At 48.0% G+C, this 12,058-nt stretch overlaps 1 protein-coding gene across 1 annotated transcript in view; it reads right to left on the bottom strand.

Annotated features, from left to right (window-relative positions):
- The window catches only part of PLCL2 (phospholipase C like 2), a 194,470-nt gene that overhangs the window by 40,148 nt on the left and 142,264 nt on the right, over positions 1-12,058 (bottom strand). The gene's annotated exons all lie outside the window — the stretch shown is intronic.

The raw sequence follows: 12,058 nt of genomic DNA, 5'->3' as shown, positions 1-12,058 counted from the left end.
TATGGATCATTTTTTCCAACGAACGTATATATAGAACGTGTTAAAATATACAGGCTTTGTAAACTATACGCTCTGCCCCCCAAACCCTAGGGGTCTGAAGTTCGGGTGTGCCTCCAGCACGTGGGCGCTGACGCCATAATCTCCATGGAGACGCAGAAATGCCTCATGACGTTTCATATAGTTCCAGTTGGTAGTCTCTCTAGGCCTTCTTCCCAAACAATCTTGGCATTAGCAAAAGCCGAATTATTTTCAGATGGATTTTGAGCTGTTTAATCCCATTCCATTTATCTATCTGAGGTGCAATAGATAAACCAGGTCTCTTAAATATACCCTTAAAACCCAGAAGGATGCCACGCCCACAGCATTATGCTTCGTGAATGGACTGCGCGAGGGGGGCGTGCCTTCCTCCGCCAGCGCTCCACCTGGGGAATCCGGGTGAGACGGAGGGGCATCCCTCGCGTCCTCTGTGGAATCCAGTGACCATGCCACCCTTCTAAACACGGGCCACGGGACTCACCTGGGCTGGGATCAGACGAGGAACAAACAGCAGACCCTCCTCACTCCACTGTGTTGAGAAACAAAACGGCCTCTTCACCCCAATTATACTTAAAGATGAGCTTTTCACACGGAGGACACGTTTGTCTGGATGGCCCTCGGAAGTCAGTCCTTTCCCCTCTACCAGGTGGGCACGATCACCCAAACACACGAGGCCCTCGGGACGCAACCCTGTCCACCTCTCCCTTTCTTTTTACGCCTCTTATTTTAATTTTTGAACAGATAATATAGTCGCATGGCTCAACATTTAAAAAGTATAGACTGGTATACGGAGAACGACCTTTCCCTCCCCATCACCCAGCCTCCTTGGCCCCTCCCACTGGGCAACCGCGGTTACCCCCTCCCTGAGAGAGCGGTGCCCTCAGCATCTCTCAAGGCTCTAGCCTCCTGCCTCACCTTTTAAAACACATGAGCAGGGACTTCCCTGGTGGCACAGAGGTTAAGAATCTGCCTGCCAAGGAAGGGGATATGGGTTCGAGCCCTGGTCCGCGAAGATCCCACATGCTGCGGAGCAACTAAGCCCGTGCGCCACCACTACTGAGCCTGCGCTCTAGAGCCCACGCTCTGCAATAAGAGAAGCCACTGCAATGAGAAGCCCGTGCACCGCAACGAGGAGTAGCCCCAGCTCGCTGCAACTAGAGAAAGCCAGCACATAGCAACACAGCCAAAGATAAATAATAAATTAATTAAAAAAAAACACATGAGCAAATAGCACACACTGTTTGCCTTGCCTTTTTAAACTATGTATACACACACACACACACACACACATACATATGTTGTTTTATCTTTATGTGTATATAAGATCTTCCTTATATAGGTATATATATGTAGTCTGTGTGTCTGTGCAGGTGAATATATACACATACATATTTCTTTATTCTTTTTGAAGGGGTAGCATAATGTCCCATCATATGGATCTATCATAACATATTTGACAAGGACCCTCCTATTAAACACTTAGATGTAACATCTAGGCTGTTCTCAGTGTTATAAAGAAAACTCTATACACATGTAATTCCCCAAATATGTGATCAAATCTTTAGAATAAACTCTAAAAAAAAAAGGAATTACTGGTTCAAAGTGTACATGATTCGTAATTCCAAAATTTACTGCCATGTGGCCTTCCCTAGGTGTGGACCCAATTTATACCCCCTAACACATAATGTGACAGTTCCCAGTTTCCCCTATAAGCCCACCCATCAGTCATGATCTGTGTGTGACGGAACTCTGGGGTCTTTGATATGAACGTTTGGATCTGATGCGTGAAAAGTGGCATCTCCTTGAAACACCTCATTCTCCAGGAGATCACAGCAACCTCCTCCTACCCGTCTGGCTGCACCCTAACCTCTGGGGTCACTCTCCTGTGTCTCCCCAATGTCCAAACGGTGAAAGCCCAGGGCTCCGTCTTCTCTATTCATTGTCACTGCTTAGAAGAGCTCGGTCTCCAAGCTTGAAAGACCTCTTTCGTGCCCATGGCTTCCAAATTCATTGCCTCCAGTCTGGACCTCTCTCTGAACTTTAGACTTGGAAGTCAACCAGGCAGACCAAACTTAACACATCTACATCCAAACCTCTGATTTTCCGTCTCAAACCCTCTCCCCACAGTCCTCTCCATCTTGGTAAAGAGAACCCAACCAAGAATCCTGCAGTCCTGCCTTCTTTCCTCCTGCCCCACGTCCAATCCGTGAATAAATCCTGATAGCCGTCACCACCGCCCAGATCCCCCCAGATCAAGCCGTTCAGTGGCCTGGATGGTTGCAAAAGCCTCCTGGGTGGTCCTCCAGCACCTGCTTTCGTCCCCACCCCTTACCCCCTGCTTATCGGATGCAGCCACTCTTCTGCTCAGACCCTCAGGAAGAGCTTCCATCTCTCTGAGAGGAGAGCTGGCGTCCTCGCAACAGCCTGGCCCGTTGTCACCTGGCTCCTGCCCTCCCGGCCCCTTGCTCCCAACACTGTAGCCAGGTGGCCCGTCTTCCTGAAATAATCTCCTTCCAGATATCTGATAAGCTTGCTCTCTGCCTCCAATCATGCCTGCATAGATGTCACCGGTTACCTGAGGTCCTGGCTAAGCACTTTATTGAAAAGAGCCACTGCCCACCCCTGCCCCCGCCCTGTCCCCCTCTCTGCCTCACTGATTCCAAAAAACTCACCACTGTCGGACACAGTGAGTGTTGTATTTACTTGCTTTTTTATTTTCTGTCTCCCATGACTCGACTTCAGCTTTGAGAAGGCCAGAGTTTAGACTCTGCATTCATAACTGTCCCTCTACCTGTAGCAGGTTTGCATCGTTTATGGGTGAGTCTGGACATCCTTTCATTTTAGAGTCTTTTGAATTTCCCTTGTTGTGAACTGTGTTCATATTCTTTGCAAAGAATACAAACATGAGGGTTGTTGGCCTTTTTCAGACTGATTTTAGGAACTCCTTGTGTTATTAGGGATATCAGCCTTTCCTAATAAGTATTGCTAACATTTTTTTCTTAGTTTCTCATTGTTGTTGCAGCTTTGCTTCTGATCCTTTTTGGCACACAGAATTCTTTGCACGCAGTCTAATCCATCAGAGGGCTGTGTGTGTGTGTGTGTGTGTGTGTGTGTGTGTTTGAATGTTTTGCTGCAGCTTCTGGGTCTGTGCTATCTCCCGTCTGTGCCGCGGCCACTGCTGGCCTGCGCCTGGCTGTCCCTGCGGGGGCTCCTCTCCCACCTGGAATTCCCGCCCCACCAGCCTTGCTCCCAAACCACTTTCCTGACTCAACTGAAGCTCCAAAACTCTGGTTCCGTGCTGACCCGATGGGTCAGTCACGGGCTGTGCTGCCCTCTCACCAGAGGACCAAGTCCCCTGTGCAGTGAGGATTCCTCTTGCGCCTCTCCTGCGCTCGGCCTGGAGCCCTGGGGCGGGGAAGTGAGGTCCCCAGCCTCCCTCAGACTGAGAGTAGGACCCTGATAAACGTCTGTGAAGAAACAAATGGACGAATAACCGTAGCATTCCACGTTCAATTCAATTCCACCAGTATTTACTGAGTGCCAGCTTTGGCAAGGCGCTGCTCTTGGCGTCGGTGGGAGACGATATGAATTACAAAGCTCCCTGCTCTCAGGGAGTTTACATTCTAGTTGGAAGGAGACACACAATAACCCAGGGACGTAAGCAAATGATACTGTGGTTGGAAGGTAATGACTGCTATAGGAAAAAAAAAAAAAAAGTAGAGCAGGGCAGGAGCTCAGATGTGCCGGCTTGTTTTTAAGGTTTGAAGTTGAAGTAAAACATTCAGGTCTGAATTATTAATACAAACTCGTAATCATATCCTGGGATTGCCTAGATATCCTCCCAACCCTTTCTTCGTTAAAGAACTCATCCATAGCACAGGGAACTCTACTCAATGTTCTGTGGTGACCTAAACGGGAAGGAAATCCAAAAAAAGAGGGGATGTATGTATACGTATAGCTGCTTCACTTTGCTGCCCAGCAGAAAGTAATACAACATCGTAAAGCAACTATACTCCAATAAAAATCAATTAAAAAAAAAAAACCAAGAACTCACCCATTCAAATAACTCCTCCGTTTGGATGATACTAATTCTATCTGTAGACGCCACTCCACCCCAAGTTTTACTGCAGTTGCTTCAACGATGTGCTAGCTATTTCCATTTGACCCTCTGCTATGGTCTGTTTTGTGTCCCCCTGCCCGACCCCAATCTATATGTTGCAACCCTCATTCCCAAAGGGATGGTGTTAGGAGGTGCGGCCTTTGGGAGGTGCTTGGGTCAGGAGTATGGAGCCCTCATGAACGGGATTAGTGCTCTTTTAAAGCTCTACCCCTTCCACCATGTGAGGACCCTGCAAGGAAGTACCAGCCCCGAACCAGGAAACGGGCCCTCACCTCGCGATCCTGGACGCGCCAGCCTCCCGAGCTGTGAGAGCTAAGTCTCTGTAGTTTTAAGCCCTCTGGTCTGTGACACTTTGTTATAGCAGCCCGACTGGACCAGGACAGCCACCCTATGTGATCCCAGGCCCAGCACGCCTGAACCAGACCTTCACAATCACCTCCCCTCTATCCCAGTAGCTCAGGCCCCCACATTCCAGTGCTGTGTGGAGTATTGGAACACGGAGGGCACAGGAGAGAGATGGGTCAGTCAGTGAGTCCCCAGGCCTGTCCCAAACTATTTCATGACCCCACGGCCTACGGCAGATTCCAGAAGTGTTCAAGACATTGGCAGACAGAGCTTGAAAGAAGGGCTTTACAACCAGATACATTTGGTTTGGGAAATGCTGAGTTGAACTAGGGAACATGTAGCATGCTGATGTGTCCTAAGAATCTCCAAAGGGGAATACGTTGTGTTATGAAGATTTGGTGATGAAACCCTTTGCCCCAGGAGCATATGACTAGCGTTCCTCCAATCAGGCTTTGGGCAATGTTGGCCTTAGAAGTCAACGCCAAACACTTTATCCTTGAATTAAAAGGCTCCCGCCATAGAACCCAACCTCTACTTCCAACCCTAATTTCTGCTGCTTCCCAAAGCAAACATTTCCCTTCGGACAGGACAACATACGTCATGGGCATGGAAAGCACATCTGGATGATGAAGCCTCTCCCCTCTGGCCCACCAGAAAAGCCCCGTCCCTCCGCTCTCCTCACACGGACCGTACATGCCTCTCTCAAGCCCCTAGTCCAAGCCCTACCCCCTCCCTGTCAACAAAACCCCTGGCCTGCTCCCTCTCTCAGATTCCACTTATACCCGTTGCCTCATCTACTGGCTTGGTTGTGTTTTATAACTTTAAATGGTAGCAGAGACCGTGCATTAGTTTTTGCACCTCTAATAAATACTTAGTACAGCACTAAACACATTCCACAGATGCGCGACTGCATTTTTCCTTTACTGTGTTAACACGCGTAATGACATGTTTTTGACAAGGCACTGACCTATAATGAAAGAATACAGGTTAATTAAAATTGTTTCAAATTCCTTATTCTTAGAAGATTTACCGCTAAATATTGTTAAAACATTCTTAGAATGCATTTGTTCACTTTACCCACTACAGTCCCTTATTTATATTATATTATATCTCATGTATCATATCATGTCATATGATTTGTAGACCACAGAATTTGAAAGACAGAAAAAGCCTTAGAGACCATCTAGGCTATTTACTTCATTTTAAATCCAAGAATACCTAATCAGATGTGTGTGTGTGTGTGTGTGTGTGTGTGTGTGTGTTTGTGTGTGTATAAAACCTTCTGGTATTTGAGAAAGATGATTTAATTTACTGTGGACTTTACTTGACTTGTGGTTTTTCTCAAATTTAATGAACAAGTATAATGGAATAATAACAAAAATGATTTTTATGGGAGTGCCAGAGTTGAAGGAAGCCTGACCCCTCCCCAGAAGATAATCTGCTGAGCTGCTGAGAGTTGCCATTTATTTATTTGTTTGTTTGTTTGTTTGTTTATTTTTGGCTGCATTGGGTCTTCATTGCTGCGAACGGGCTTTCTCTAGTTGCGGCAAGCAGGGGCTACTCTTCATTGCAGTGCATGGGCTTCTCATCGCAGTGGCTTCTCTTGCTGCAGAGCACGGGTTCTAGGCACACGGGCTGCAGTAGTTGTGGCATGTGGGCTCAAGAGTTGTGGCTCACGGGCTCTAGAGTACAGGCTCAGTAGTTGTGGCGCACGGGCTTAGTTGCTCCACGGCATGTGGGATCTTCCCGGACCAGGGCTTGAACCTGTGTCCCCTGCTTTGGCAGGCCGACTCCCAACCACTGTGCCACCAGGAAGCCTGCGAGTTGCCATTAAGATGAAAAGTGATGCGTTCAGAGACTCTGGGTTTACAGGGAAGGAGGAGGCAGAGGAAGAAGTGACAAGAAAGCACAGCTTTGGGATCTGCGCACAGGACAGATACCCAGGGAGGTCACACATCTGCCCATCTGCCTCCCCTTCACTCCTGGCACTGGGAAATGTCACCAGTGAAAGCCGTGCTGGGAAGAAGGAATCGCTCTCATCAATCCGGCAGGCAGGCACGGAGCGGTCACCCTTTGCAGGGCGGGCAGGGGTGGGGAGAGGCTCAGAGGTGAGCATGAACCCAGGAGGGACTTCTCTGCTCCATCCTCTAAAGAGAGCTTCTCGTTCAAATGCAAATTCCTGGGCCCCAACCTCCAGGATTCAATACTGGGGAGCGAAGCAAAGAAACTGCACTTTACACAAGTGTCCCTAAGAGACTCTGACCACACTTGTAGGAAATCCTGCTGCGATGACAGCTATGTGGTCGTCTGAAGGCAGGATGGGGTAATGGGCACCTGAGACGGTGGGGTGCGGTGAGACAGCTGGTTCCTACAGACTGCCTGCTTGTTTAGCCTTCCTGCCTGAGTTGGCCTAGTTGTCACTTTTGTGATCATCCCTCTACCCTCCCTTACCATCAGCAAAGGTTCCTTTTGAGGGAATTAAGAAGGATGGGGCGGGGGGCAGGCTGGCCCACCGACAATGACCTTGCTACTTCCTGGCTTCTGTGGCTTCACTGTTAGTTAATTAAAGTGCCCGGGAGAGCACCTGGTGATTCTTAGAAGAGGAAAGAGGCCGAGGGTCCCAAAGGAGTTAAGGGTTCACGTGTCTCACCTTCAGAGAGGTCACTCTTCACCTTCAAAGTGAGGCATTGACTCTCCCCCTTGAAACACACGCTGACAGGCTGCATGCAACTCATGCACCCGTGCCATCGCATGGGATGACTTATTTGATCTTCTCTTTTTAGGTGACTGTGATCAGGCCATTCCAAAATTGCTGCTTAGGCAACTGATCTGAGGTCACTGTATTCTCGAACCCGTGGGGCTATCGGGGACGCATACAACTCACTGTCACTTAGAAGGAGGAAAATGAGCCAGAGAGAAGTCGAGTGACTAACGTAATACCACACAGCAAGACATGGTACAGGGGGCCCAGGAGCCTGTGCTGGATCCCTAGGGAAGAACCTCTTACTTCTGTAAATTGGGGCTGAGAAACAGCCTGACATAAGCGAAGACAAAAGCTTCCTTTTGCAAACATTGTTAACGGAACACTGTGAAGTGTTTTTCAGAATGACTCGTACAGATGATTTTACGTTTGCTGTGTTGAGCCAGACAATGATGTGAGCAAAGCAATTGATGGATGGTGACAGGTTACTTATCCGGAAACCTTCCCTGCTAAGAACACACTGCAATCCCAGGAGTTTGCAAAACAACAGAGGCCACTGAGCAATGTCATGTAGGTCTGCCTGGCATCCTGCTTGTTCTCCTCACACGGACGCGTCAGGCTCTCTCTGCTTTGAGGTAAGATAAATCTATCAAGCTTGGTCCCAGGGGAAAGGCCGGCAGACCAGAAGCAGCAAATCAGAAAGAGAACAAAAGAGTCATGTACAAACAGGCGGTGGGAAATGCAGCACGAACTGTAGGAGAAGTAGGGAGTGAAAGCCGAAGGAGAGGAGATGGAACTAAACTATGACTCCTGGGATGGGATCTGAACAGGAAGCCCCAGTGCACAGCGTAAGGGCCCTGAAAACTTAAGGCTCCTGGGGGCATCGCTGCATTAACCACGGCAAATAACCACCCTGGGTCATCGCAAGTTCAAATTACTTTTGGCAGCCCAATTTAAGAAAGCAGAGATGTGTAGCATCCATTACAGAAAAATTTCCAGTAAGCAGATTAAAATGAAGGGCAATTAAAGCTTTTGTTATTTCGAAAGCTGCCTTCCACCCCACTTTACTCTGTAATGATGCACCCCTGCCACGCATGGGAGCCCCTCAGAGCTTTCAGAATAGAAGCTTCTACTTCTACTTGGAAAGAGCAGGGACCCGACTCTCCTGCCAGAAGAGGAGCCAGGCTCTCGCCCACTGGGTGCAGACACCACCTCTGCACCTGGGCTGCCCAGAAAGCCAGGGTGGCAGGGGTCCTGGGCGGCAAGCACCTGCCTCACCCACCTGGCCCCAAGCCTGGTGGGCGTGGCCACGCCTCCTCCAGGACCACGCAGGTCAAGGATTCCCGTCGCAGCTTCCACCGCTCCATCCCTTCCTTCCTCTTTCTTAAACTTAGTAAATTAAATTAAGTTTAAATTTAGCAGTGATTTAATGTTTGGCAGAAGGATGCATACACCTAGTTTAAAGATAAAGAGTTGTCACCAATCCCCCCTCTCCAGAAGCAGTTAACATTCAACCCCTTTAGCTGAGTTTGTTTCATTTTTGAGTATCTATGCCCCTATTGCTAAGTAACAGGCATATACTGTTTAGATTTTCTTCCCCAAGCATTACTTGTTAAACTGCCCAGATGAAGGATGAGAATTTGGCTATTTTCAAGCTCCCCACCGTCAGGACTCTCGGCCGTCTGGGACCTAGCTGCTCCTGAATCCAGCTTTCGGACAGCTCTCCCCTTTTATTCCCACCTCTACCTCGACCCCCAGCGGCATCTGCTGCCACCGGGTCCCAGCCTGCTGGGGTCTCCACGAAGTCAGACTGTGCCCCCATTCCCACCCGCTTCAGGCTCAGCTTTCTTGAGTCAGCTAAGTCGACTTTCCTTTTCCTGTTTCCAAAATTTTGCTGCTCCCATTTTCTTTGTCCTTGTAAGTTTTTTATTAAAAAAAAAAAAACCCTACTGTCATTTTAATGAGGCTCAGAAAGGAGTGGACATTAAATGCATGTTAATGCACCATCTTGGACAGGAAGTACGCTACTGGCAGGAAATAAGTCATTGATTTCTTTTTTTCTTCCCAGAGAACAAATGCTTTTCCATTTAAATTCACCTGATGAAAACATCCAATGCACCGAAGCAAAGCAGTCTGGACTACCTCCTAGATCATCTTCCTATTCTTTACGGAACAGATCGATTCAGTGACTAACTAAAATTCAAACACAGGCTGCCGTTTTGGGGCCACTGAAGGAGAGAAAGAGCTAGACATCAGAAAGTGGAAAAGATGTTTCCCCTGAAAGAATCCGGCTAATCTTTTATCAGCTTTTATAAACTTTTGGAAAAGAACTTGTATGAACTTTAACAATGCTTCTCCCTCTGGAGATTCCAGCCCTGCCTCCGCCCCCGTGTGTGTTCCTTTCCATCACCCACTTGGATACTTCCTGGGAGAACAAGCATCTTTTAGACCCAGTAGGACGTGTGCTCGTTACTGCACACAGACCCGTTCCCGCACGGCCGTACCATCCACCACTTCTCTGTCTTTCTCACTCGCATGGCAGCCCAGATCCACTCGTCCCACACCCCTCCCCGCGATCCCAACATTCAGTCCGTCCCTGTCACTGGCACCACTGGCCTCTGGCTCTGAGCAAATGCTCCACATCCTGCCCTTCCCGTCCCCGCTTCCACCGCACCCAAGAGCCAGCGTCCCCCCCTTCTCAGTGGAAAACACTCCTCCACCCCAGGATGCGTCCACACGCCACGGCTCTCCCTTTCCGAGGTCAAGTGTTTCACAGCCACGCTTGATTCCTGCCCCCCTCACTTCCTGCATCCTTTATCCTGGGCTCATCTTTTAGCATCTTTCTCTCCGCCTCTTCACTGGATCTTCCATATTCCTAGGAACGTGGTTTTCTTATTAAGATTTCCCTTTAACCCACCAAACTTCTGTGCTGGCATATTCTCGTCTTAAAAGAGTGGGCTACACAGCCTGCCCCAACTGCCCCTCACCTGGCTGCTCTCACCTCCCTTCCTGGTCCCTTTGGGTCCCTGTCTGCTGCGCGAGCAGCTTCCTGGCCCACCTTGGCTGTGGGTCTTCACTTACCGGCGTTCCTCACCGGCCTCAGTCTCTCCTCCCAATAACGGCCTCAGCAGACTCATTTCTAGCTCCAAAAAATCAGTTACACAGCGGGGAGTCTGAACCTGTCCCAACTGGGTGCACTTTTCAACACGGGACTGGAGGCGGGTAGTGTGTAACTCCTTATTTTCAGTTATTTACGTGAAGGTTTGCCTAATAAGAATATAGGTTTGTGTTTAAAAGTGTGGAATACTTCTAAAATAATCCTCTCTTCCAGCACTTTGGTGACCTATACCTTCACTTTGTAATTGCAAGATTAAAGATCTGCAAGCAGAACAATTACTCACCAAAAGTAAAATCTTACGCAAATGCTATTGAGCCCAACACAAATGAGCAGCTCTTCAGATGACTAAGAACGATATGCCTTACGATAACTGTAAACGTAAGAAACAAAGATCAAGAGACTCTAAAATAAGCACTTGGACAACAGAAGGGCTGTGTAGGCGGTCGGCAGTAATTATGAAACCGGGACGTGATCGTTATGTGCTTCTGAAGGGCTTTCAACCCGAAGCAACTCAGACCATTACACAGCGGTTATCCCCACTCCTACCTCCCCAAGCAAAACCCTTAACAGACAAGACTCTTTAGCTTTTCAAATACAAGCAAATATATCCCTTACTGAAATCGAACAGAAAAACAACACGAAGCTGCATGATGCTAGACATTATCAAATTTCATAAGGCAAGGAAGTTGCAAAGAATTGCCAATAACTCAAATTGTTAAATGAATAGCCAGTTCTTTCTTTCCGATAAACCGTGGTTTCAGATTCTAACGGTCCACAATTCTCATAGCAATACATGCATTTAATAGAATCGAATACTTCATAAAAGTCAAATCACATTTAGCCAGTTAGTATCTGAGCGACTCCGCTGTGCAGATGTTAGAACAGATGTCACGGGTAAAACAGAGAGTCACTCAGCATGCAAGCCTGGTTCACGGGAGGTCACTGTCCCGTTTGGAAGATGGGACACGTTAATAAAAGGCACAGTGACCAAAGAGGCTTGATCGGCTGAACCAGATACACGTCTGAAGGGCTGAATGGAATGGGTCTGGAACACACATCCCGGAATCAGGAAAGCCCCTGGGAGACTAATGAGATGAGAAGAAGACAAGGAAAGACTGGCAGAGAGGAGGGAGACGGAGGTCCTACCTTGTGGAAATCTAAGTGGAAACACACAGGGGATGGCAGAGGAGGCGGGGCAGCCCAAAGCCCGGCTGGACGAACAACCTCACATCTTCCTCACTGTTCCCGACAACCTCCAGTGGGTCCTGCCCACAACAGTCCTCTGCACACAGCTATTATGATGGTCACCTGAAAGCTCAGCTTCTCTCCCCTTCCACTAAAAAACCAGGGGTTCCCCACTGCCTCACAGGCCGAGTTCAGGCTCCTGAGTCACACACAGTAAGTACTCAATGCGTCTGACTGTGCGTGGTTACTTCCATACGTCCTGTTTGATTTGAAGGTTCTAGAAGACAAAAACCAATCTTGCTTATTGTTTTAAATATTTTGGTATGTAACAGCTCTTACAAGTATCTTACGCATAGTACAAGTTCAAAACATATTTATTAAATAAATGAACAGATGACTTAATTCATACTTTTTAATATAACATTGGCAAAGTGGGTGGGCCAGTTGGCAATGACTTTGCATAGGAAGTTAGAAGTTTAGACTTGGTCAGCTACTCAATGATTTTTGTATAGGGTAGTGACATGATAAAAAGTGGTATTTGACGTAACTTGCT

This window comes from Globicephala melas, chromosome 4, assembly GCF_963455315.2.
Source record: "Globicephala melas chromosome 4, mGloMel1.2, whole genome shotgun sequence".
NCBI lineage: Eukaryota > Metazoa > Chordata > Mammalia > Artiodactyla > Delphinidae > Globicephala > Globicephala melas.
This window is presented reverse-complemented; position numbering and strand designations above follow the sequence as displayed.